The following is a 25,456-nucleotide window of genomic DNA, read 5'->3' as shown; positions in this document are numbered from 1 at the left end:
ATTTCAATATAAATATTCCATGTTATTGTAAATTCTTCAGAATTCTTACTTTTTATGGCTATTCATTTTAGAGCTATGCCATCATTCTCTTATTGTTAGACATTTATTTTATTAATTCCAGTATTTTTTATTATAATATTGGTGTACAAATCTCTTAGGGAATACAGTTAGTTTTGTGTTTTGCTTTATTGAATATAAAAGAGTCAGAGGAGGACAACCATGAGAGACAAAGTTATAAAAAAAACATAGACTTTAGTTTAGTGTCAGAAAGACAGCAATTTCATCTCTCATTCTATTGCTTTCTAGCTGATACCTGATGTTCCTGAGTCTCTATACTCCTCCTCTTAACATGGAAGCTCACCAAAGCAATGCCTATAAAATGGTCAGTCCACACTGGGTTTTCATCCATCTAACATAGCAGTTCTTTTTCCCCTTCCTCTGCTCTCTCTACTCCCCTGTCTCACACTCTTACTGAGTAAAATTATAATGTGTTATCTAGCATGACCTTTTAAGAAGAACTTTTAAAATATCAGATTAAAAAATAATTGATACTATTATTTTAAACAGTTTGTATTTTGCCTCTGTAGAAGTAAATTAGTTGGAAATGGGATATGGGATAAACAGACTGTAGGATTTATTGTGCATGAAATGTGTGGGTGAAACAGAGAGAGTTATTAATTCTGTTCCTGAAATACAAAGCTAAATAAAAATAAAACAGTAAGGAAAACAATGTTAGTAAACATTAAACAATCAACACAACATAGCATGGCAATCAAGTGCCTTACCATTTCCAGAAGTCTCTTTATTCCATAGCAACCATATTTGGATGTCTCACAAATGGTGATTGCCCTATAAAGAGACCCAGAGGGTTTCTGCCTGATCTTTATTACTGATGATATGATGATGATAATGATGATTATGAGGCTGAAAATGATAATGGAGGAGAAATGGAGGTTATGGGAGAAAAAAAAGGAGGGGAAGTAGGTGATAGTGTGTGGAAAAAGATTAGCTAATATATATCAGCTGTTGAACGCCTATTTGGGTTTTTTTTTCTGATGACAAAGAATCTAGGATCATTTATTCCTTCTACTTTCTATTATCTTCTACTTATTTTCATTTTATTTGTGCATCCTGAAAGGATGTAATAGCAATTTAAGAGAAGTATTTCTTTTCTCTGTATTTGAGCACAGTGCTTACTCTTATTTTTAAATCATTTGCGAACATATTAGGGCACTAAAACATATTATTAATTTATTGAAATTTAATTTCTAGTGAATTCTTCTTTTTAATAAATTATATTCAGGATTAGAATTCTTCAGAATCAGGAATCAAATTACTCAAATTACTGTGAATAGAGCTTGCTTTCCTCATTTTAAAAATATTCAATTTATTTCAGTTGGTTTTGGTTGAGTTTAGAATAAATTTATGGGGTGATGAATTTTTATCTGTGTTTGTTATTTCTACTCCAACAGGAAATCTGAGGTGCTGGATCATGCACCTTTGGTTTGGGGACTCTGGTGGATTTATTTTGAGAAGTCACGTGTTTCAGCATTTTTGGTACTAACTGTAGTCATGCACAAAGCCCTGCCTTGCCTTCACCTTTGAACCTGGGTTCCTCGAAGACCAAATTTACTATTTGTTTAAGCTCACGATCCCCAGTGGGAGAGCGAGGCACCGTTCAGCCAAGTTGGCTTAGACAGGAAGAGCGTGTCTTGCCCCAAACAGAATCCAATCATGAGTTTCCTGGAAGAGAGAGCTATTTTGACTGTTTTGTCAGGAAAACACCATTAGGTAAACTCATCTGACTCTACTTGGTCCTCAAGGCCTAATTTTTTATATGGGAAGTATCACAGAGACTATTCCATGTCATGAACTCTAATGGGTGCCAAATGGCTCTTGGAGAGAAGAGATTGGTTGGAAGAAATGCTTTCAGAATGTATAACATAACAGGTGGATATATAACATAATGCAGTATCTCAGTAATTTAAATAATAACTGTCCTACATCTAAATATATTCATTAAATGCATCAGCTTAAGAAGTCTGCAATGATCATAGCCAAATAATATAATCACCTCATATATAACCATGACAGTCTTGAGATTAACCAGCCACTGGGTGCTATTTTCATGAATCTTTTGTTAGCAGATCTACTTAGAGATGTGAACACTTGGCAGATATTGTCATATTTAATTTTGTATTGTAGAAAGGTCTTAAACCTGAAAAAGTAGCTAGATTCTCACTTGGAAGATCTTGAATCTTTACTGTTCTTTATGCATCAAACAGTTTTGAATTGCTATGTGCCATATCCCTTGTTAGATATTGTAGTTAGAAGATAGATTTTTTAAAAGAGATTTATTTGTTCACTCATTCATTTGAAAGTCATTTTTGAGTATACATTATGCCCCAAGCATCATGCTAGGTTTTGTGAGGTGATCCAGAAATGGATATAGTAAATCTATTCATTTGTTCATTTAGTTAGCGATGAATATTATTTAAGAAGCAGTGATTTCCCAAGTTAATAAAATATGGTTCCTATCTGGGATAAACTCCGTGCACTTGCAGGAGCCCCGTTAATAAAACTAGCGAGGTTCTTTTAGGTTAATTATGAAATTACAGTAAGAGATAATAGATGCTAGTGAAATAAAGCTTTGTTCTTGAAGGCATTTGTTCAGTGTTAAAGTAGTCAGCCACCGCTTTCTCTTGAGTATAAGTGGTACTATGAATACATCTAATTTAGTGTCATTGAATATACATTCACCACATTCCAAATTGTGTGCCAGGCACTGGAAACAACAGGTTGAGAGAGACTTGTTTCCTGCTTTTGAGGAACTTAACAGTGACAAAGACAAGAATGCTCAGGAATTGTGTAATAGCACGAGCAGTGTGAGTACTGAAGAGGGAGGTGAGTAGTTTCTGGACAATAGTGGTGTGTGGACCGAGCTTCAAAACACTGAAGGCGATGGGGCACCAATGTTCCAGCCACAAGTGAAAGAGATCAGAGACCTGAGAGAGCTTGCTGTGTTGGAGGGACTGTTTGTCATGTGTTATTACTGGAGTGTGAAGTCTATGGAAAAGAGCTGGGAGAGGCCTTGGATGCTAGGAGAGAGCATTTGATATTCTTTCTGAAAGGCATGGTGAGTCAGAGATCTGATTTCCATCTGACTTGCCAGAATTTCCCAACTCCGGTTCCCTGCACTTGCTACGCATTTGTTAAATTTTACTTAAAATAATAGCGGTATTGTTTGTGCTCTTCCGTGGCAGAAAGCAAAGAACAACCATAAAGATACGTAGGGGAGAAGAAGAACGTGGAGCAGTTCCAGTGTCAAGACCCTTTCATCACTGATACCACCTCCTGCCTGGGTTGTATGAAGTATCTCCACGTAAATTTATCTCCTTTGTTCCTCCTATCAGACTTGTGGGATAAAGTGGAATAGTCTTTGTTTGATAGGTGAAGAAATGGAAGTCCGAGGGTATAAACTGGCTTTTGCCAAGCCACACAGAGGACCACTGATGTTTCAGAGCCCAGGACTCCTGGTCCCAGTGAATGTTCCTGTCATAAGTCGTGTGGATTCTGTTCTGTTGTGCTTCCAGTGGACACAGACCTGAGATGGACAGCTGCATGTTAGTAAGGGATCCATCCGTGCACGAAGCGGATGGATCCCTTACTAACATGCAGCGGGTGGATCCCTTACTAACATGCAGCGGGTGGATCCCTTACTAACATGCAGCGGGTGGATCCCTTACTAACATGCAGTGGATGGATCCCTTACTAACATGCAGCTGCCCATCTCATATTTCTAGACAAGTTCAGTCATTTATTAACTACCTACTCTTGCATTTTCATGTTCAGCAGTGAGTTGGAGGTCAGACCTAGAATTTGAATTCCACTGGGCTTCCGTGGGTGCCTCAGATAGTAAGAGTCTGTCTTCAAAGCAGGAGACCTGGATTCAATCCCTGGGTTGGGACGATCCCTGGGAGAAAGAAATGACAACCCACTCCAGTATTCTCATGGGGAAAATCCCATGGAAGGAGGAGCCTGGCAGTCTACATGGGGTCACAATGAGTTGGACATGACTGAGTGGCTTCACTATTTCCTCCTGATTCTACAAACCTCTTAATTATGATCAAGTTGCTTAAGTTTTATTTTTCATTGTAAAAATGGGCACAATAAAAGTACCCTCTTTAGTAGAGTGTCTGGCAAATGTTAATTTCTCAAAACCATTCAGTTCAGTTCAGTCGCTTAGTCCTGTTCGACTCTTTGTGACCCCCTGAATCGCAGCATGCCAGGCCTCCCTGTCCATCACCAACTCCCGGAGTTCACTCAGACTCACGTCCATCAAGTCAGTGATGCCATCCAGCCATCTCATCCTCTGTCATCCCCTTCTCCTCCTGCTTCCAATCCCTCCCTGCATCAGAGTCTTTTGCAATGAGTCAACTCTTCTCACGAGGTGGCCAAAGTACTGGAGTTTCAGCTTCAGCATCATTCCCTCCAAAGAAATCCCAGGGAAAAATTAATAAGAGCCTAACCCTGCTTTCCCCATGCATTAGTCCAATGAGAACCCCAGAATTCAGAAGAGAGATTTAAGATGTTTCAATAAGGAGAGAAGGCAGGAAATCTCAGGCATCAAGACCTTTTTCTTAGTGCAGTGGAATCAAGCGTCTTTGGCTGCTCATCTTTTTCTGTGGCTTCTATCAGTGCTGGCCAAAATGCATGGCTGGTTAAGAAAAATGCCTGCACTGAGGAACATGAATTTACTTAGTCTTGGGAACAGCATCCTCTTCTTTTCCCTCTATTCCTTCTTGTATGGCTTACTGCTCTTAAAGTTCCTCTGTCCTTCCTTCCTCTAGCTGTTTTTCTTGGCCTGCTGAGACTTTTTTCTGATTGGTTATCTCATGGAATTGGGATTTACACCATTAGTTCTAACAGTACATACCAATTGGCCTATAACAGATAAGCAAAAGGTCATGGATAAATATGATTTAGATCGTGACTGCACACATCCACATATACCATTGCATGTGCACACACACACACACAGACTCATATCATACATACACAGACACACACCCCATATATACAAACGTACACCATATACACAAGCATAGACAGAAAATGCCTGTTTCCACTTAGTTTTGTTTCTTGTATAAAATGGTTTATGTAAGGAAGACTATAGGTTAAGTATGCTCATGTTGAAAGATTTGTCCAATGAGTTTGGCCAGAGAGGCATTTGTGATATCAGAGGCCTTAAACAGCATCATTTTCAAGGGGTCAAGCCCTGCTGGGCCTGGCTCAGAGTTCTTTGCCAGTTTTAAGGGTGTGGTATGGAGAATCTGATGTTTGGTTTAATGATTGTGAGAAGTCTCTTAAATAGATCGGCTGCCTAGAAAAACATTGCAGATGCTTCACAGTCCTGAACTTTGGCTTCTCCAGCCATGACCAAAGGAACATTAGTATAAGTTTAAAAGCTTCTCCAATCATTCCATAAAACCTGTGGTTTCTCTCCTCTATCAAATTAGCTAATCTCATTTAACCATGACCAACGCTTATACACAATCCAACTGTAGACAGGAAATTCTGACTTGGCTTTACAGAACCTAAACTGAGGCTCACACACTGATAACTGAGGCCCTACCAAGGCCGAGGTCTATGCAGTAAAGCTCCGTGAGGGCAAGTGCCACCCTGGTGTCCCCCTACCTGTCTTTGGAACAGAGACTTCGTCTCCAACAGAGTGCCTTCTTTCAAGGGGTTTCATTGGTCTTTTCGTATCAGAGGTGGATGCCTAACACAGAGTAGACTTTTCAGAAAAGTATTTAAGTTTGGTGAGTACTGGCCCCTGGAATTCTATTTTCTGACCCTCATTAGTCTAGAATCAGACTTCGGCTTTATTAAGACAGCTACTCTCTGGAGAGGTGACTCACAACACTGGTCTTCATGCCTGCTGCTTCTGTATGAAGGAAAGATGGGGAGGTGAGAGAGTGCTCGGGTGGGAGAAGTGGATGCATCCAGGCGGCAGGTTAAGAACAGATAAGACCTTTTCTTTCTTTACCTCTAAACTGCAGTCCATCTTCAACCAGCCCCATCCCCACACATCCCTCAGGGCTCCCTCACACTGCCTGTTGCATGAGAGCATTGCTTCTGCTATCTCTTCAGGAATAACAGACTGCTGTCTTTCTGGCTGAACAATGAGATCCCTGAATGAGTGTTTTTCCATGGCTTCAGCTTTTTGTTATAACTCCAGTGACTATCACACATAGATATTTTTTTTCTCATGTACACATTTTTACTGTAAGAGCAATGTGTACTCATTGGATGAAAATTGGTGCTATATATAATATATAAATAAATTGGGTAAGATTGTTATTTAGTCGCTAAGTTCTGCCCGATGCTTTGTGACCCCATGGACTGTAGCCCGCCAGACTGCTCTGTCCAGGGGATTTTCCAGGCAAGAATACTAAGTGGGTTACCATTCCCTTCCCCAGGGGATCTTCCAACCCAGGGATCACACCCATGTCTCCTGCACCGGCAGGTGGATTCTTCACTGCTGAGCCACCAGGGAAGCCCATAATAAAATTACTTATTAACATTTAGCTATATTTCATTTCAGTTGTTTTTTTATCAATGGTCAACTGGTTTTAATAGGAATTTGTACAAGTTAATCTTTTTTTAACCATGTATCATTTATTTATTATTATTATTATTTTTACTTTACAATATTGTATTGGTTCTGCCATACATCAACATGAATCTGTCATGGGTATACACGTGTTCCCCATCCTGAACCCCCCTCCCACTGCCCTCCCTGTACCATCCCTCTAGGTCAGCCCAGTGCACCAGCCCCAAGCATCCTGTACCCCACATCGAACCTGGACTGGCGATTCGTTTCTTATATGATATTTACATGTTTCAATGCCATTCTCCCAAATCATCCCACCCTCTTCCTCTCCCTCTCCCATAGAGTCCAAAAGACTGTTCTATACACCTGTGTCTCTTTTGCTCTTTTGCATACAGGGTTATTGTTACCATCTTTCTAAATTCCATATATATGCGTTAGTATACTATACTGGTGTTTTTCTTTCTGGCTTACTTCACTCTGTATAATAGGCTCCAGTTTCATCCACCTCATTAGAACTGATTCAAATGTATTCTTTTTAATCGCTGAGTAATACTCCATTATGTATATGTACCACAGCTTTCTTATCCATTCATCTGCTGATGGACGTCTAGGTTGCTTCCATGTCCTGACTATTATAAACAGTTTATGTCTAGTTTTTTTTTTTTTCTATTTTCTTGTACAATTAATATCACAATGTATGAAAAAATTGTCTTGACTTTTCACCTAATTATATTTAGTATAAGCACTTTCCTGTGTCATTAAGTAAAATTACAAATGTTATTTTGAAAAACTACTAACTTTTGTACTGTACAAGTATACCATAATATATCTAGACTTTCCTCTATTATTTGGTAGTGATTAAAAACAGCATCTGACTGTCCAAGCCAATCTTCTGATCTTACCAGGTTGTTTTGTGTTTTCTAGATCTAGTCTTTGTTAATTAGCCATGTGATTAGGGTGAGGATGGATTCAATATGATATCTCCAGAAATAAACATATCCGTATTTTACGGTTCTAACTTTTATAATTTTGAAACAATAGAAATGATACCCAACCTGATGAACAAGTCACAAGCATCATTGCAGATTTTTAACTTACTGAATAGTCCAAAAAAATTTACAAAAACATAGTTGGTACATTTCAACCTTAATTTAGATGACTAATACCTTGGCTTGATAAAATTAAATGAACACTGACTAAGTCTTCCATTCTCTGGAAGAGTATACAATGGTGCAGCACTTCGAAAAATATTGTCACCAGTTCCAAAAAAACCAGACGGATTGAAAATAGAATTATTAGTACCATAGCCAGGAATTTCTCTTCTGAGTGTATACCCAAAATAACCGAAAGCAGGGACACAGATATTTGTATGACCATATTCATGGCACCATTTTTCACAATAGCCAAAAGGTGGAAGCAACCTACTTGTCCGCTGATGGATGAAGAGATAAATAAAATATAGTATATTCATATGATGGAATGTTTTTGAGCCGTAAAAGGAAGGAAATTCTGACATGCTACGATGTGAATGAACCGAGAAGACACTATGCTAACTGATATAAGCTAGAAACAAAACGGCAAATGCTATATAATTCCACTTAAGTGAGGCACCTAGAGCAGTCAAAATCATAGAAACAGACGGTGGTTGTCAGGGATTTGTGGAAAGAAGGATGAAAAGTTGTTATTTAGTGGATATAAAGTCACAGTTTTGCTATAGAAAGAGTTGTGGAGAAGGATTGTGGTGATGATTTCACAATATTCAGTTTAGTTCAGTTCAGTCACAGTCCTGTCTGTCTCTTTGCGACCTCATGGAGTGCAGCACACCAAGCTTCCCTGTCCATCATCAACTCCGAAAGCTTGCTCAAATTCACATCCATTGAGTAGGTGATGCCATCCAACCGTCTTATCCTCTGTCTTCCCTTTTTCTTCTGCCTTCAATCTTTCCCAGCATCAGGATCTTTTCAATGAGTCAATTCTTTGCATCAAGTGGCCAAAGTATTGGAGCTTCAGCTTCAGCACCAGTCCTGCCAATGAATATTCAGGACTTATTTCCTTTAAGATTGACTGGTTGGACCTCCTTGCAGTCCAAGGGACTCTCCAGAGTCTTCTCCAACACCACAGTTCAAAAGCATCAATTCTTGGTGCTCAGCTTTCTTTATGGTCCAACTCTCACATCTATACATGACTACTGGAAAAACCATAGTGTATTCAACACCACTGAACTTTACACTTAAAAATGGTTGAAGTGATGTATATTATGTATATTTTACCACAACTTTGTTATAAAGGTTTCTGGAAAACCAAAATAAGTGATACAATAAATACTTTATGTTAGGGACATAAAGTAGGGGAAACTAGACTATTTCATAAATTACACCCCAGGGAAAGAGTGAAATGGGCATGACATTTACAAAAGATGATAAAAAGTTAAGTGAGAGTGCATATATGTGTCAGTTGGTAAGTGGGGGCTGAAAATCAGGGAAAGCTTCTTGAAGAAAGTAGCCAGGACTTCCACAGAAGGATGTGGAGGATGGATGGGGTAGGCATTGTAGAGAGAAGAAAGTAGTTAATACTTAATCTTTACAAATTCTTCAAAATAACAGAGGTATAAAGAATGTTTCCAAACTCATTTTGTGAAGCCACAGTCATTCTGACTCCAAAGCCAAAGACACCACAAAGAAAGAAAACTACAAGAAAATAGCTCTGATGAACATATATGCAAATATATATAACAATATATAACATACTAGCAACCTCAGTTCAATAATACATACACCCTGATCAAGTGGTGTTTATTCCTGGGATGTAAGGTTTAGTTTAACATAGGTAAATCAGTGTGATATATCACATAAAGAGAATGAATGATAAAAACATGATCATTTCAGTAAATGAACTAGAATCATTTAACAAAGTTCAACATCTACTCATGATGAAAGCTCTCCACTAAATAAGTATACAGGGAAATTTCCTTAGCACAATATAGGCCATTTATTAGAAGTCTACAGCTAATTATGATCATTGGGGGAAAACTGAAAGTTTTTCCTTTAAGACAGAATGTCCACTCTCACTACTTCTGCTCAACACAGTACTAGAAGTGCTAGCAAGAGCAGTCAGAAAAGAAATAAGGCAATAAATAGAGAGACTTTAAACTATAAAGGAAGAAGTAAAAGGGAATACTTAGCAATAAATTTAACCCAGAGGTAAAACATTGAAAACTATAATACATTGGTGAAAGAAAGTGAATCAAGACACAAATAAGTGGAAAAAATATCCCATATTCATGGATTAGAGAAAGTAAAATTGTTAAAATGCCCCTACTACCTAAAGTGATTTATAGATTCAATACAATCTTTATCAAAATTCCAATGGCATTTTTCACAGAAATAGAAAAACAATTCTAAAATTTATGTGGAACCACAAAACACCCTGAAAACTAAAGCAATCTTGAGAGAATGAGATAGAAGTACTATACTTCTTGTTTTCAAATCCTATTATAAGCTGTAATAATCAGATTGTATAGTACTGGCACTAAAGCTGACACATGTGTCGATAGAGCACTGACCTTGGCAATGATTTTTTGGATGTGACTGCAAAAGTTCAGGCAACAAAAGCAAAAATAAATAACAAGGACTACATCAAACTGAAAAGCTATGCATGGCAAAGGAAACCATCCAGGAAATGAAAAGGCAGCTTAACAGATTCAGAGAAAATATATGTGAACCATATATCTCATAAAAATTTAATATCCAAAACATAAGTAACTCACACAACTCAATAGCAAGAAAACAAGCAACCTGATTAAAAATGAGCAAGGGGCCTGAAGAGATATTTTTCCAAAGAAGACATACAAATTGCCAACACTTATAGAAAAAAGTACTTAACATCACGAATGATCAGGAAAAGGCAAATCAAAACCACAATGAAATATAACTTAATACCTGTTCAGTTCAGTTGCTCAGTCATGTCTGACTCTTGGCGACCCCATGAACCACAGCACGCCAGGCCTCCCTGTCCATCACCAACTCCCGGAGCTTACTCAAACTCATGTCCATCGAGTTGGTGATGCCATCCAGCCATCTCACCCTCTGTTGTCTCCTTCTCCTCCTGCCCCCAATCCCTCCCAGCATCAGGGTCTTTTCCAGTGAGTCAACTCTTTGCATCAGGTGGCCAAAGTATTGGAGTCTCAGCTTCAACATCAGTCCTTCCAATGAACACCCAGGACTGCTCTCCCTTAGGATGGACTGGTTGGATCTCCTTGCAGTCCAAGGGACTCTCAAGAGTCTTCTCCAACACCACAGTTGAAAAGCATCAGTTCTTCAGCGCTCAGCTTTCTTCACAGTCCAACTCTTACATCCATACATGACCACTGGAAAAACCATAGCCTTGACTAGATGGACCTTTGTTGGCAAAGTAATGTCTCAGCTTTTGAATATGCTATCTAGATTGGTTATAACTTTCCTTCTAAGGAGTAAATGTCTTTTAATTTCATGACTGCAATCATGTCTGTTAGAATGGCTATAATAATGATAATAATAAGCTAACAGGTGTTGGTGAGGGTGTGGACAGAAGGAAATTTCAGGACTGTTGGTGGAAGTATAAAGTGGTACAACCCTTATGGAAAACAGTATGGAGGTTCTTTAAAAAACCAAAAGTGGAACTACCATATAATAAAGCAGTCCTTCTTCTGGGTAGGTATTCAAAGGAAATTAAATCAATATCTTAAAGAGATATCTGTGCTCCCATTTTCACTGTAGATTTATTCACAATAGCCAATATATAAAGAGTTTAATGAAGTGAAAGTCACTCAGTCATGTCTGACTCTTTGTGATCCCATGGACTATATAGACCATGGAATTCTCTAGGCCAAAATACTGGAATGTGTAGCCTTTCCCTTCTTCAGGGATAAACAGTCTAAGTATCCATCAGTGAATGAATGGATAAAGAAATTGTAGTATATATGTATACAATGAAATATTACTTAGCCTTAATAAAAGGACATTCTGCCATTTGTAACAACATGGATGACATTATGCTAAGTGAAATAAGCTGGATACAGAAAGAAAAAGCCCATGCATAATCTCACTTATATGTGGAATCTAAAAATGTTGAGTACATAGAAACAGAGAGTAGAATATGATTACCAGGAGAGGGGAGGTATTGGTGAAAGGGTACATGGTTATAATTATGCAGAATGATTAAGTCTGGATTTTTAATATATAGCATGGTTACTATCATTAGTACCATATTGAATCCTGGAAATAAGCTAAGAGATAGATTTCAGGTGCTCTCATCACATACAGGTGAACTATGTGAGATATGTTAATTAGCTTGACCATAGTAATTTTTTCACTATTTTGACTAAATTTCAAATCGTGTGTATATCTTAAGTATGTACGATTTTTATTTTAAAAATGATAAAATGTTTAAAAGTGAAAGCAAGCATGGAAATTAGCTTAGGGCAAATTTGGGACATAAGAAAACAGTGGCGTGGAACAAGAAGTTCAGGATGCACTCTTGAGTCGTGTCAGGATCTGGAGTAGAAAGCTCTGTTACTGATGATGTGATGTAAGGCATCCCAGTCTACCGGAGAAGGCAGTGGCACCCCACTCCAGTACTCTTGCCTGGAAAATCCCATGGACAGAGGAGCCTGGTGGGCTACAGTCCATGGGGTCGCGAAGAGTCGGATATGACTGAGCGACTTCACTTTCACTTTTCACTTTCATGCATTGGAGAAGGAAATGGCAATCCACTCCAGTGTTCTTGCCTGGAAAATCCCAGTGATGGGGGAGCCTGGTGGGCTGCCGTCTATGGGGTCGCACAGAGTCGGACACGACTGAAGCAATTTGGCAGCAGCAGCAGTATCCTAGTCTATATTCATCTATCTAGGAAGTGTCAGTTAAGGAAGAGACAGAGCTGGAGGTTTGGAAGCATATAATTCAAAGTAAAAACAGATCAGTTTTGTTGGAGATTCAGTAGATCTGGGAATGAAGTCTCACAAATAATCAAATTGGATTTATGGGAATGGAGTGAATTAGATATTATTCAGTTGAAGATAGAAGTTAGAAATACTAGATATATTTGAGGTATATTGATACAATTTTTAAAAATATTCCTTTTTTTTTTTTTTAGTTTTAATATACCTAGTACCTCCTGGTAAATAAGACTATGTTAGAAGGGAAGAGAGGAGAGGAAAATTTAAACAAAATTAGATCTCATTCCTCACTCTGTGGAAACTAGGGTTCAGCATAAAATACAGACATTGCATGGTTAATATAGGTAAGATGGGATGGGGCCTGACATATAAAATGGAATTTAAGATGAACATGACTAACTTTAGGACACCATGTTAGAATTTTGATGTTAAGAAAACAGAGAGACCTCATAAAGCCTTCAATTTCAGCCAAGTGACTTTGACAGTGAGTTCTTTACAGTTTGGTAGAGACTAGATTGAGATAGGTTTGGTGACTTAAATATTCAGTTTAGCAGATGTCAAGGGAAAGATAAGGTTCTACTGGGCAGGATTTTTCAAACTGCAGGTTGTTACTGGCATTTAAAAATTAAGAAAAAAAGTATCCTAGAATGGGATGAAATAGAAAAATATCAGAATAATATCACAAAGAGCAAAAAGCAGAATGATTTCATAAAAGTTCAGTTTTAGTTTTGAACAGAGTAAAGTAAAAAGTATATTTCTCACTGTGAGTCCAGATCCAAAATGTTGAAAGCAGTGTGCTAATGTTCTGCAGGAAGCAAATTACGAAGGCGTTGGAATTTGATTATAGGATAAGGAAAAAATTTCCTTATGGCATGTTCCTTCTTTTATAATAAAACTTTAATTAAACCCATTTTTGTATTTTAAGAAAAATTAATCTTGTCCAAGATGATTTTTTTAACAAAAACAACAAGACACACTAAGGGCTAAATGCTAGTCAAGGAATAAAGCAGCTATAATGAAATTATGAGTTTTTGTGTATGTGTTCCTGTGTTCGTGTCTGTTTGTAAAATATTACTCAATCTAAAAGAAGAATTAGATTGTCATTCACAAATAGCAACTAACCTTTGGGGCACGTTGGTGTCTGATACATGGCTTTGTTTGTTTGTTTATTAGCCTTACAAAGACGGTTACTCTCATTGTGCAAAAATAAATTACTTAAAATGCACAAACCTACAATTTTTATTACCAACAATATTAATGGTTTTGTTGTATGATCAAAGTATATAGGTTGATGTACTGTATGAAAAGAATGATTTTCTAAATGAAGATGGTAATATGTGGAAAAAAATATTGGCGATTAGTAAAATTATATTGATTGTTTTGAAGTCTTGTCTGTTGAGTAGATTTCGTGAGCCTGTTTTCGTGTCTACCAGTCAATGCTGGTTTAAAAAAATACTCCATTTGTTTTAAAGAGTGTGCACTGCTGGCTGGGTAGAATTCCTTTTGTAAAGACTCAACTGAATGGATTGGAGAGGACTCTTTATTTATCTATGATTTCCACTCCACCTGTTTACCATTTTCTTGTTAAAAGGTATTAGTGAGTGTTGGGTATGTGGCTATGAAGCAATTGAACAAATCTCCACTGCAACTATAATACAAATCCATCTTCAATCCCAGAGCAAATTGTTCTCATTTTGGGAGGGGAAAAGGTATTTTCTCAGCTAAAAACAAAAATTAACAAATATTTTGCAGAAGGTGAACTCTAGGGTCCCAACCAAATCCTGGACAAATTAGAGTGAAGCAGAAACAGCTGTTGGGTAAAAAGCACAATGTAGAGGAGGTTCTGGGCTGTCAGGAGAGATTGCTTGGAGCCTGCCTGTCCCAGCTTTATCATTTCGCAGCACCTTGGCAAAGAGTGGGAAAGTGCAAAGAGGACCACATATTCAAGGAAAACAGAGCTCCAAGTTCTCTTCACTTTGGGACCTAAAGGACCCTAAGGTGCTGCTGTGCTGTGCTCAGTCGTGTCTGACTCTTTTGCGACCCCATGGACTGTAGCCCACCAGGTTCCTCTGCCAATGGGATTTTCCAAGCAAAAATACTGGAGTGGGTTGCCATTTCCTTCTCTAGGGGATCTTCCCCACCCAGGGATCCAACCCAAGTACCTTGCATTTCCTGCACTGGCAGGCGGATTCTTTAGCACTGAGCCATCCTATGGTAGTTGCTTTTATTTATTTTATTTTTCCTTTTTTTTTTCCCCTGGGAAATAGCCCATGAACATGAAGACTTGCTTTTATGACAGGATGATGCAGTGAAACCATGACTGAGCTGTGAAAACTCAGTGGGCTTGTCAAGAAGATTGTCATCTCTTTACAAGAGCTCTTCCCAGTCCCAACAGGATTCAGTGTGGTAGCGCTGGGACCTTTTCCTAGGAAGGTTAAACTTGGCATAAAATGAGTGAAACATCCTCTGGATTTTATCCAACCATAATTTAAGTCCAGAGATATGCAGTAAATAAAAGAGGTTGAAATGCAAGCTTGATCAATTTTCAAATTCTAAATTTGCTTTCACTCCATCTAGAGCTGTTATATTTAGGTCCAAGAAAAGTATCAAATGGCTTCAGCATCCTAACATGTTTTAGGTATGCTGAGGAATTGTAAAATGATCCATCACTGTTCCTCTCTTTCAATTTTAGGCTTAATTATTTCTCTTGTTAAATGTGTTACAGTGTGCCTAGGGACTCATATAGAACACACACCTATTTTCACCCAAGTTTTAAACCAATTAGAAATAAGAACAAAAAGAGTGAAAATTTCAAGGCCAAAACATAATCTTGATAATGGGTAAAGCAGATACAGTTTAATATGGCTTATTTCTCAGGGCATGTGGGCTTTGTAACACTGAACTAGAATTAGAAAGACTTATGAAGCCTCTTTCTCAGGTGGCACCAGCCAACCATATGCTTTTTCCAGGGGGAAGGATATTGTGATTGTTTACCATGTGGCCAGGAGCAATCGAGAACATATGCTCTCAATGGAATATTCCCCCAACAGATTTATACTACAGTTTATCTCTTTACATATAGCTGAGTTTCTACTTGTAGTACATACAAATTGTGAAAACAAATGAGAATTACATAAAAAGAAAAGGTAAAGCCTTTTGCCGATTTCCTTCTTTTCTCCCCTATCACCCCCTACAGAGGCAACAGCTTTAAAAAGCTGTTGTTTTCACATTCCATGGTTATTTTAATTATAATTTTAAATGACATACTTTTATTTCTTCTTCTAAAATTATTTTAAACAATATCTATTGAATGTCTTCCATAAAATATGAGGCACTTAGCATACTTACACTACCTTCCATTTTCTGGTCCCTTCACTTTCTAATTTTTTATTGAGCATTTTATTTATTTATTATTTTTGCTTCTTTTTTGAGAGGGAGCCCAGTTAAAACAAAGCTCTTAGAGTTCAAACTCCATTCCTTACTTATTTACTTATTAGCTATGAAATCTTGAAAAAGATGCTTTACCTATCAAAGCTTGAAATTCCTCATCTGTAATTCGGGACAGTAATGGAACCTCCTCTATAAGTAACTATGAACAACTATACCTAACAGAAAACACCAGACAAATGTTATGTATGGCTCGGTGATAATGATATGTTATGGTCAGGAAATTTTCATTCCAAGATCTGAAATCTAACCATCAAAATCAATAATATTATGATTATTTAAATATATATAGTGATAGAATCAATAGCATGATTGGACTCAAAGAAAAGAGTTGTAACTTTTGTCACTAAAACTTTGTTTTTAGAAAAGATCCTTCCCAGTGTTGATGTTTAATAAATCATTTTAATTTCATCTAGCTTTCCTTATTTCTTCTGGTCATACTAATTTCTTTATATTTCTGGATTGTACCGGTGTTCAGCTTACAGGCTCCACTGTGTATGTGACATATACAGGTTACTTAGACTTTCTATACCTTGTTTTTCTCATCATCAGATAGGGATACTTACAGTATTTCCTTATAGTATTATTATGAATATTAAATGAAATAATACATGTATAGCATGTATAAAAGCACTTGGCCTCTATAGTATTTTGCTGCTATTTTTCCTTTTGGTAATTTTACTAGAGTTTTTTATTCATTTATTTATACTTACAGAATGTTGGGGTATTAAATGTTCTGTATCTGTATATATAAAGTATATTTTTATGTTCCTTGCCTCCTCCCATAGCTGGAGCTGCATGCATGCTCATCTGTGTCTGACTCTTCAACCCAATGAACTGTAGCCCACCAGGCTCCTCTGCCTGTGGGACTTACCAGGCAAGAATACTGGAGTTGGTTGCCATTTCTTCCTCCAGGGGACTTCTCAACTCTGGGATTGAACCTGCATCTATGTGTCTCCTGCATTGCATTTGGATTATTTACTGCTGAGCTACCTGGGAAGCCCTGCCATAACTGAGTGCTTATAAGATTTGAAATTTAGATCTCTGCTTCTAATAATGATAAAGTAGCTTATTGCAGACCAACACTCCCACCAAAAACATTTAGAGAAGCTGGAAAAATATCCATGCAGGCACCAGAAAGCCAGTATGGCAACTAGGACTACCCAGATGAGACAGAACTCATCAAGGTAAACTAAAAATTTTGCATTGTTCTTTCACTCAAGATGTTTTATATTCTTGGCATTGAGTCTAAGAGCCTAAAAAGTTGAGCAGGAAGTAGCAGCTAATTGAGAAAATTATTTAGTAACCTCAAAGGTCTGAGGTGATGAAAATTGGATTCAGTCTATCAAGGAAGTGGGCCTCTGGTGAAAGCATCAAATTTCCAATTAGGACCTCTGAAATAGTACACACTAGGAGAAAAGGCAAATGGGAAATAGATGAACCCTCCCAAAAGAATAGTCTTGAGCTTTGTCAACTTCAGACTGGATTATGGTGATCTGTACTTATTGTAAATGCGCTGGAGAATAAAATTATCTCCTCACTGAAAGAAGATGAATTAGTCAAATCTCAATGTATTCTATATTTTTACATTTATATCTGACATTTAAATAAAAACCAATTTGAAAATAGTTCCTAGTGACCAAAACCAAGAAAAAATACAGGCAATAAAAATCAGACCAAGTTATTCATTTATTATTTATATTATTACCTTATTTCTTAAAAAAATAATTATTTGGCTGCATTGGATTACAGTTGTGACACATGATGTCTTCATTGCATCATGAGGGATCTTTCACTGTGGTGCACAGACTCTGCAGTTGTGGTAGAAGGGCTTATTTGTTCTGCAGGTTGTGGGAATCTTAATTCCCTGACTGACTAGAGATCAGACCCACGTCCCTGGCAGATTCCTAATCACTGGACCACGAGGGAAGAATTTCACTAGGAAACTGAGATAAATAAAATAATCTAGTGATGATTCTAGAACTGAATACTACATAAAAGAAAATTAAAAACTGAAAATACAGGTTTCATAGCAGATTAATAATAGCAGAAGCAAAGACTAGTTAAAGATAGATTAATATCTACTATCCAAGCCAAGGCACACAGAGGGAAAAAAAGTGAGATAGATTTATAAAAAATATATTAAAGTCATATGGGGCATGGTGAAAAGGTCTGACATATTATACACTTGAAGTCGGGAAGAAGAAGGAAAATTTATGGTAGAAACAAGATTTAAAGAGATTCTGATTAAGAAGTACTCCAAACTAATAAAAGTCATTAAAACAAAAAAATTTAAGAAAAATTGCAAATGCAAAATTGGGTAAAAAAAAAAAATCCCCTAAGTACAATATAATAAAACTACTGAAAACAAAAGACAGAAAGGAAATTTCTAAAGCAGCCAGGAAAAAAAAAAAAAAATGACATTTTACCTTTATATTAGCAATAATAAGACCAGCAGCTAAATTCTCATGGGAAATAATTATGGAAATTAGAAGATGATGAATTGATATCTTTAAAATGCTTGAAGAAAATAACTGAAAATCTATGATTGTGTATCCAATTAAATGTGCTAAAAAATGAAGGCAAAATATGAAATAAGAAAATCGAAAAGAGTATTTGTTGTAAACAGATCCATGCTAAAAGAAATAATCAGAACACACATGGTTAGATTCTTGATTTAATCCCAAATATTTAAGGAATCATTTTGTTTGTTTCCCTGGGTTTCCCTTTTAATTTACAAAGAATGATCAGTGTAAATGAAAAATACCCTTGTTGTTTTATGCCTATGATATCAATATATGAGGGTCCTTGATATTGAATAATCAGACCACAATTTTCCATAGATTTCTTCATTTTTCTCTCCACTGCTTGTAAGTCATGCTGTGTGTCTATGCTTTCAATGGATATTTTTCTTAAACATTCATAATTAATACCTTAAAGTACTTGAACGTGAACCGTGAACTTCCAGGAGAGGAACAAGAGATCAAAGTGCCATCATCCGCTGGATCATGGAAAAAGCAAGAGAGTTCCAGAAAAACATCTATTTCTGCTTTATTGACTATGCCAAAGCCTTTGACTGTGTGGATCACAATAAACTGTGGAAAATTCTGAAAGAGATGGGAATACCAGACCCCCTGACCTGCCTCTTGAGAAACCTATATGCGGGTCAGGAAGCAACAGTTAGAACTGGACATGGAACAACAGACTGGTTCCAAATAGGAAAAGGAGTACGTCAGGGCTGTATATTGTCACCCTGCTTATTTAACTTATATGCAGAGTATATCATGAGAAACGCTGGGCTGGAAGAAACACAAGCTGAAATCAAGATTGCCGGGAGAAATATCAATAACCTCAGATATGCAGATGATACCACCCTTATGGCAGAAAGTGAAGAGGACCTAAAAAGCCTCTTGATGAAAGTGAAAGTGGAGAGTGAAAAAGTTGGCTTAAAGCTCAACATTCAGAAAATGAAGATCATGGCACCTGGTTCCACCACTTCATGGGTAATAGATGGGGAAACAGTGGAAACAGTGTCAGACTTTATTTTGGGGGGTCCAAAATCACTGCAGATGGTGACTGCACCCATGAAATTAAAAGATGTGTACTCCTTGGAAGGAAAGTTATGACCAACCTAGATAGCATATTGAAAAGCAGAGACATTACTTTGCCAACAAAGGTTCGTCTAGTCAAGGCTATGGTTTTTCCAGCGGTCATGTATGGATGTGAGAGTTGGTCTGTGAAGAAAGCTGAGCACTGAAGAATTGATGCTTTTGAACTGTGGTGTTGGAGAAGACTCTTGAGCGTCCCTTGGACTACAAGGAGATCCAACCAGTCCATTCTGAAGGAGATTAGCCCTGGGATTTCTTTGAAGGGAATGATGCTGAAGCTGAAACTCCAGTACTTTGGACACCTCATGTAAAGAGTTGACTCATTGGAAAAGACTCTGATTCTGGGAAAGACTGAAGGTGGGAGGAGAAGGGGACTACAGCGGATGAGATGGTTGGATGGCATCACCGACTCAATGAACATGAGTTTGAGGAAGCTCTGGGAGTTGGTGATGGACAGGGAAGCCTTGTGTGCTGCAGTCGATGGGGTTGGACACGACTGAGCAACTGAACTGAACTGAACTGAAGTACTTTACAATATTGTGCTTTTTGCAATACATCGACATGAATCAGCCATAGGTGTACATGTGTTCCCCCATCATGAACCCCTCTCCCACATCCCTTCTCAGCCCATCTCTCTCGGTTGAACAGCACTTCTTGAATAGCAAAGCCTAAAAATACTTACCTTGACTTAACCCATATTCAAACTTACTCCTTACTGCTGCTCCATATTTTAGCTTTATTTCCCCAAAACTAAACATTCAATTCAGTTCAGTTCAGTCGCTCAGTTGTGTCTGACTCTTTGTGATCCCATGAATTGCAGCATGCCAGGCCTCCCTGTCCATTACCATCTCCTGGAGTTCAGTCAAACTCACGTCCATCGAGTCAGTGATGCCATCCAGCCATTTCATCCTCTGTCGTCCCCTTCTCCTCTTGCCCCCAATCCCTCCCAGCATCAGGATCTTTTCCAATGAGTCAACTCTTCACATGAGGTGGCCAAAGTACTGGAGTTTCAGCTTTAGCATCATTCCTTCCAAAGAAATCCCAGGGCTGATCTCCTTTAGAATGGCTCCAATACCACAGTTCAAAAGCACCAATACTTCATCGCTCAGCTTTCTTCACAGACCAACTCTCACATCCATACATGACCACTGGAAAAACCATAGCCTTGACTAGACGAACCTTTGTTGGCAAAGTAATGTCTCTGCTTTTCAATATGCTGTCTAGGTTGGTCATAACTTTCCTTCCAAGGAGTACACATCTTTTAATTTCATGGGTGCAGTCACCATCTGCAGTGATTTTGGAGCCCCCCAAAATAAAATCTGACACTGTTTCCACTATTTCCCCATGTATTTCCCATGAAGTGGTGGAACCGGATGCCATGATCTTCATTTTCTGAATGTTGAGTAGGCCAACTTTTTCACTCTCCACTTTCACTTTCATCAAGAGGCTTTTTAGTTCCTCTTCACTTTCTGCCATAAGGGTGGTGTCATCTGCATATCTGAGCTTATTGATATTATTCCCGGCAATCCTGATTCCAGCTTGTGCTTCTTCCAGCCCAGCATTTTAGCATTTTTATATAGTCAATGTTTATTTAAATTAACCCACTTGCTGATTTCTTTGCTTACCATTCCTTCTTGTATCTCATTTTACTTTTTTTAATATTGCCTTCAGTGAAGGTATGTTTGTGATAAATTCCATTTTTCTGTATGTAAAACATGGACTTATTTTACCCTTCTTCTTGAAAAATAATTTTTCAGGACAAAGCATTTCAAGATAGTGCCTTGTCTTCTGATCTCCATACGTTCTAATGTGAAATGAGTCATTTGTTTGATATTCAGGTGATTTATCACATCTTTCTTCTTGCTCTATGGACTAATTTCCTTTGATGTTCATAGTTTAACTATGATATGTCTTTGTGTGAAATTATTTTTCATTTATTCTTTTTGGAATATACTAAGTTCTTTGGATATGAGAATTGGTGTTCTTCAGTGAGTCTGGAAAATTGTCAAACATAGTGTCATTAAATATTGGCTTATTTTACCATCTATAATTGTAATCAGCCATTTGTTGGCTCCATTCACTCTTTGCTCTGGCTCTTCATTGCTATTTTATATTTTTTTAATCTCTCTGTCTTTGAGTTGAATGTTGGATATTATCTTTTTATCTATATTCTAGGCCTAAACTAATTCATGTCAAATTTAATCTTCTGCTTTACTCATTCATTTTAATTTTACTTATAGCTTTTTATTTCTGATATGTTATTTGCATCTATTTACATTTAAAATATTTATTACTTATTCATCTCTTCATGCTTCTATATTCCTTCAAAGTAAACTTAGTTGTATATTCTCTAGAAATTACAATGTGTGGTATATTTAGCAACCCAATTCTCCTGTATTTAACTCAAGGTGCCTTGTCTTTTTGTTTTTCTTTTTTTTCCAGTAAGTTTTTCATTTTATTTGGAACTTTATCTGTAGGAATTCTTTGAGGCCTGGCTTGAATTAATATTCCTCCAGAAATGATTTGTGTTTGCTTCTGCCAGTTTCCTGGGGGCACCACTGACCTAGGACCACTTTAAATTAAATTGTCCATTTGAAATCTTTCAGACCTCACAGGTGGCGTAAATTTGGATGGCAAACCTGTGAAGGGTCTGTTGTGATTGTAAAATCTCAGGGGAGATTTTTTTCCTTTCACTGGTGCCAATGTGGAGACTGGAAAGTTTCCTTGATCTTCTATTTTTGGCAGTGAGTTTATTTCTCATTCAACCTTCTAAAAGGGTACAGCCCATCGAGATTCTCGCTTTATGCAAGGTTCTCCTGATAGACTATCAATCTGGGAGCAGGCCCTCACCATTTTCTCTTACTCCCTCAACTCTATGGAATTTTTATAATGGGATCTTAGTCTGTCTAGGGTAAAAGAACTCTTTGCATTCTGGAGACTTAAAGAGTTTATCTTCTTTCTCTTCCTTCAGGTACCTTGTGCAAGTCAAAGTTGCCAATGAGAGAGGTGAATTGCATGTTAATTAAGAACATTTAGATACTTCCTACCCATTTCACATTCAAATAACACTACTTAATGCTTCTGGCCCAAGATGATTATGGGAGTACTACAACATAGTGAAATTCATTTCTCTATTTTTAATCAGATTGAAACTTCCAGCAAAATGCGTGCTATGTTGCTTCAGTCATGTCTGACTCTTTGTGATGCTATGTACTGTAGTCCACCAGTCTGCTCTCTCCATGGGATTTCCCGGGCAAGAATACTAGAATGGGTTGCCATTTTCTTCTCCACGGATCTTACCGACCCAGGAATTAAAACCCTTGTCCCAGGCCTCTCCTGCATTGGTAGGAGGGTTCTTTACCACTAGCACCACCTGGGAAGTCCTTCTGATAAAATAGGGGCAGTATTAAGTGTATGGATGTGAGAGTTGGACCATAAAGAAGCCTGAGTGCCAAAGAATTGATGGTTTTGAATTGTGGTGCTGGAGATAACTCTTGGAGAGTCCCTTGAACTGCAAGGAGATCAAACCAGCCAATCCTAAAGGAAATCAACCCTGAATATTCATTGGAAGAACTGATGCTGAAGCTGAAGCTACAATACTTTGGGCACCTGATGAGAAGAGCCAACTTATTGGAAAAGACTATGATTCTGGGAAAGACTGAAGGCAAAAGAAGAAGGGGTGACAGAGGATGAGATGGTTAGAGAGCATCACTGACTCAATGGACATGAATTTGAGCAAACACTGCGAGACAATGAAGCACAGGGAAGCCTGATGCTGCAGTCCATGGGGTAGAAAAGAGTTGGACACAACTTAGTGACTGAACAACAACAACAAAACCAGCAATCTTAAGTGTGTTGTCTCAACCAACCTGCATAGTTCATACCTTCTTCTTTGAGCATATCAGCTTTTCACTGAATGTCCAACAAGAAATTCAACTAACATTAATAATGCTAACATTAATACTGTTAATACTAACATTATTATTAATATAATCTGTTAAAATGTGAAAATAAATCAATAGAAGTCTTGAATTTAGCTAATAGTCGGTATATGTTAGCTTGATCCTTTCTCTCCTTGGGCACCTTCAATTAATTTCAGAGAAATCAAGTTCAGTTTCCTGATCATGTGCTTTAGAATGTTAAACTTCACAGAGTCAAATCTCCTTCTGATTTCTTTTTCTCAGCCATCTACACTACATGCTCAGTGGATGGAATTAAAAGCTAGATAATCAAGTGGAAGAGATTTAAGATGTATGTTTTGAGAATGTTCCCAGACCTGTCCCTGAAGTTGACACCCACAGATATGTTTCATACCCAAACCATACTGGGAGAATGATGGAGGCCCTCCTCAGTGCCTGAGATGAAGCCTGGGGCATGAGATGAAGCCCAACTGTGGTCAGTTGCAGTGTGATTCTTCATCATTGCAAGGTCAGACCTGTCAGGCCTTCCATAAGTCATGGGTTAGTCATGCACTTGGGACCCAGGCAGCCCTCCAGCCTCCCCTTCTGAGAAGCCCTGTGGCTCAGGCCCTCTGTCACTTTTCTCCAGCAAACAATCAGCGAGGCTCCCTCTGCCCCTGCTAACTCTTCTCCAGCTTGATTTCAGTCCCCACCAAATGGCTTGAACCCTGTGTTGACCCCCTTCCTCTCTCCTGACAAATTTTATAACTGCCAAATTTTTCAGGGTGCACATCAAAATTAAAAAAAAATACAGATGTAAAGAAACAACATTTTGAAGTCATTGTAGATAATGTGTATGGTATTACTCACAGTTCATGTTATTTCAGGAGGAAGGGAGGAAATGGACACTCAAAGACAACTTCTAACACTGTTTCTTTGTATTGGCTTCTAGCTCTAAAGTTCTGATTTATTAATAGTCCTCGTCTACTCATCTATTCAATATCCTCAGGGATGATTCTGTTCTCTTCTTTCCAGCCTTCCTGGGAGATGAATCTTTTTTTTTTTTTTTTTTTCAATCTTTATTTCTTGTTGAATCTGGGAAACTTCTTTTTTACTCAGTCCAAACCATGCATCTCATTCTGTTTCACTGCATACTAGTGAAATGAGAATAAATGATTCTCCTGACCAGTGAGGCATACCAGTAGCTTCTTCAAAGACAAACCCGAGGACAGAAATCAATTTCCGGACAGTTTATTTTCAGGTCCCTTAGTCTTTTTGTCGCACTCACATCCCCTGCTTTTTGTGTAGATTCAGGATGATTAAATGGAATTAGCTAGCCTGGGTTTGGGAGCCTATGTTCTGTGTTTAATTAATTATTCTGCTGTAAATCCAACCATGCTGCTTTGACCAGATTATTTATTAATATTTATTTCCTTAGTTAAGTTAGTTACCTTTCTTACCTAGGTATATAAATTAGTATCTACCTTATGTAGTAGTTTAGAGCAATAGAGGCTGTTCATAATCTAGCGTCTTAAATATGAGAGGGACTCAACAAAAGTTAAATATTATTACTCCTGTTTATTTATTCATTCAAAAACATTAATTGTGAGATTGCAATTGTGGCAATTGTGATAACTCATGATTATAGTAACTTGGATTTACCCCAGGGTTCTGGCTGAAGTACTCATTGCTCTGAAGAGAAGGTGGGTTTCTAATGTCGTTAAGTGCCTTGAAGTTCAGAGCTAAGTGACCATGAAGCTTCTCTTGTTTAAAAACACGATGGCCCCCCAGCCCTGAGACCCAGTAAGGAATTCCTGTGTAGTGAGTCCCCCTCACGCATGGCTTCTGATGCTCTTAGGCCAGTGTGTCTGGGAAAGTTTCAGGCTGGAGACATCAAGGAGTATTAATGTGCAGATGTAAGATCTGTCAAGAATACGAGCTGTGGTGCAACAAA

Source organism: Budorcas taxicolor, chromosome 11 (assembly GCF_023091745.1).
Source record: "Budorcas taxicolor isolate Tak-1 chromosome 11, Takin1.1, whole genome shotgun sequence".
Taxonomy (NCBI): domain Eukaryota; kingdom Metazoa; phylum Chordata; class Mammalia; order Artiodactyla; family Bovidae; genus Budorcas; species Budorcas taxicolor.
This window is presented reverse-complemented; position numbering follows the sequence as displayed.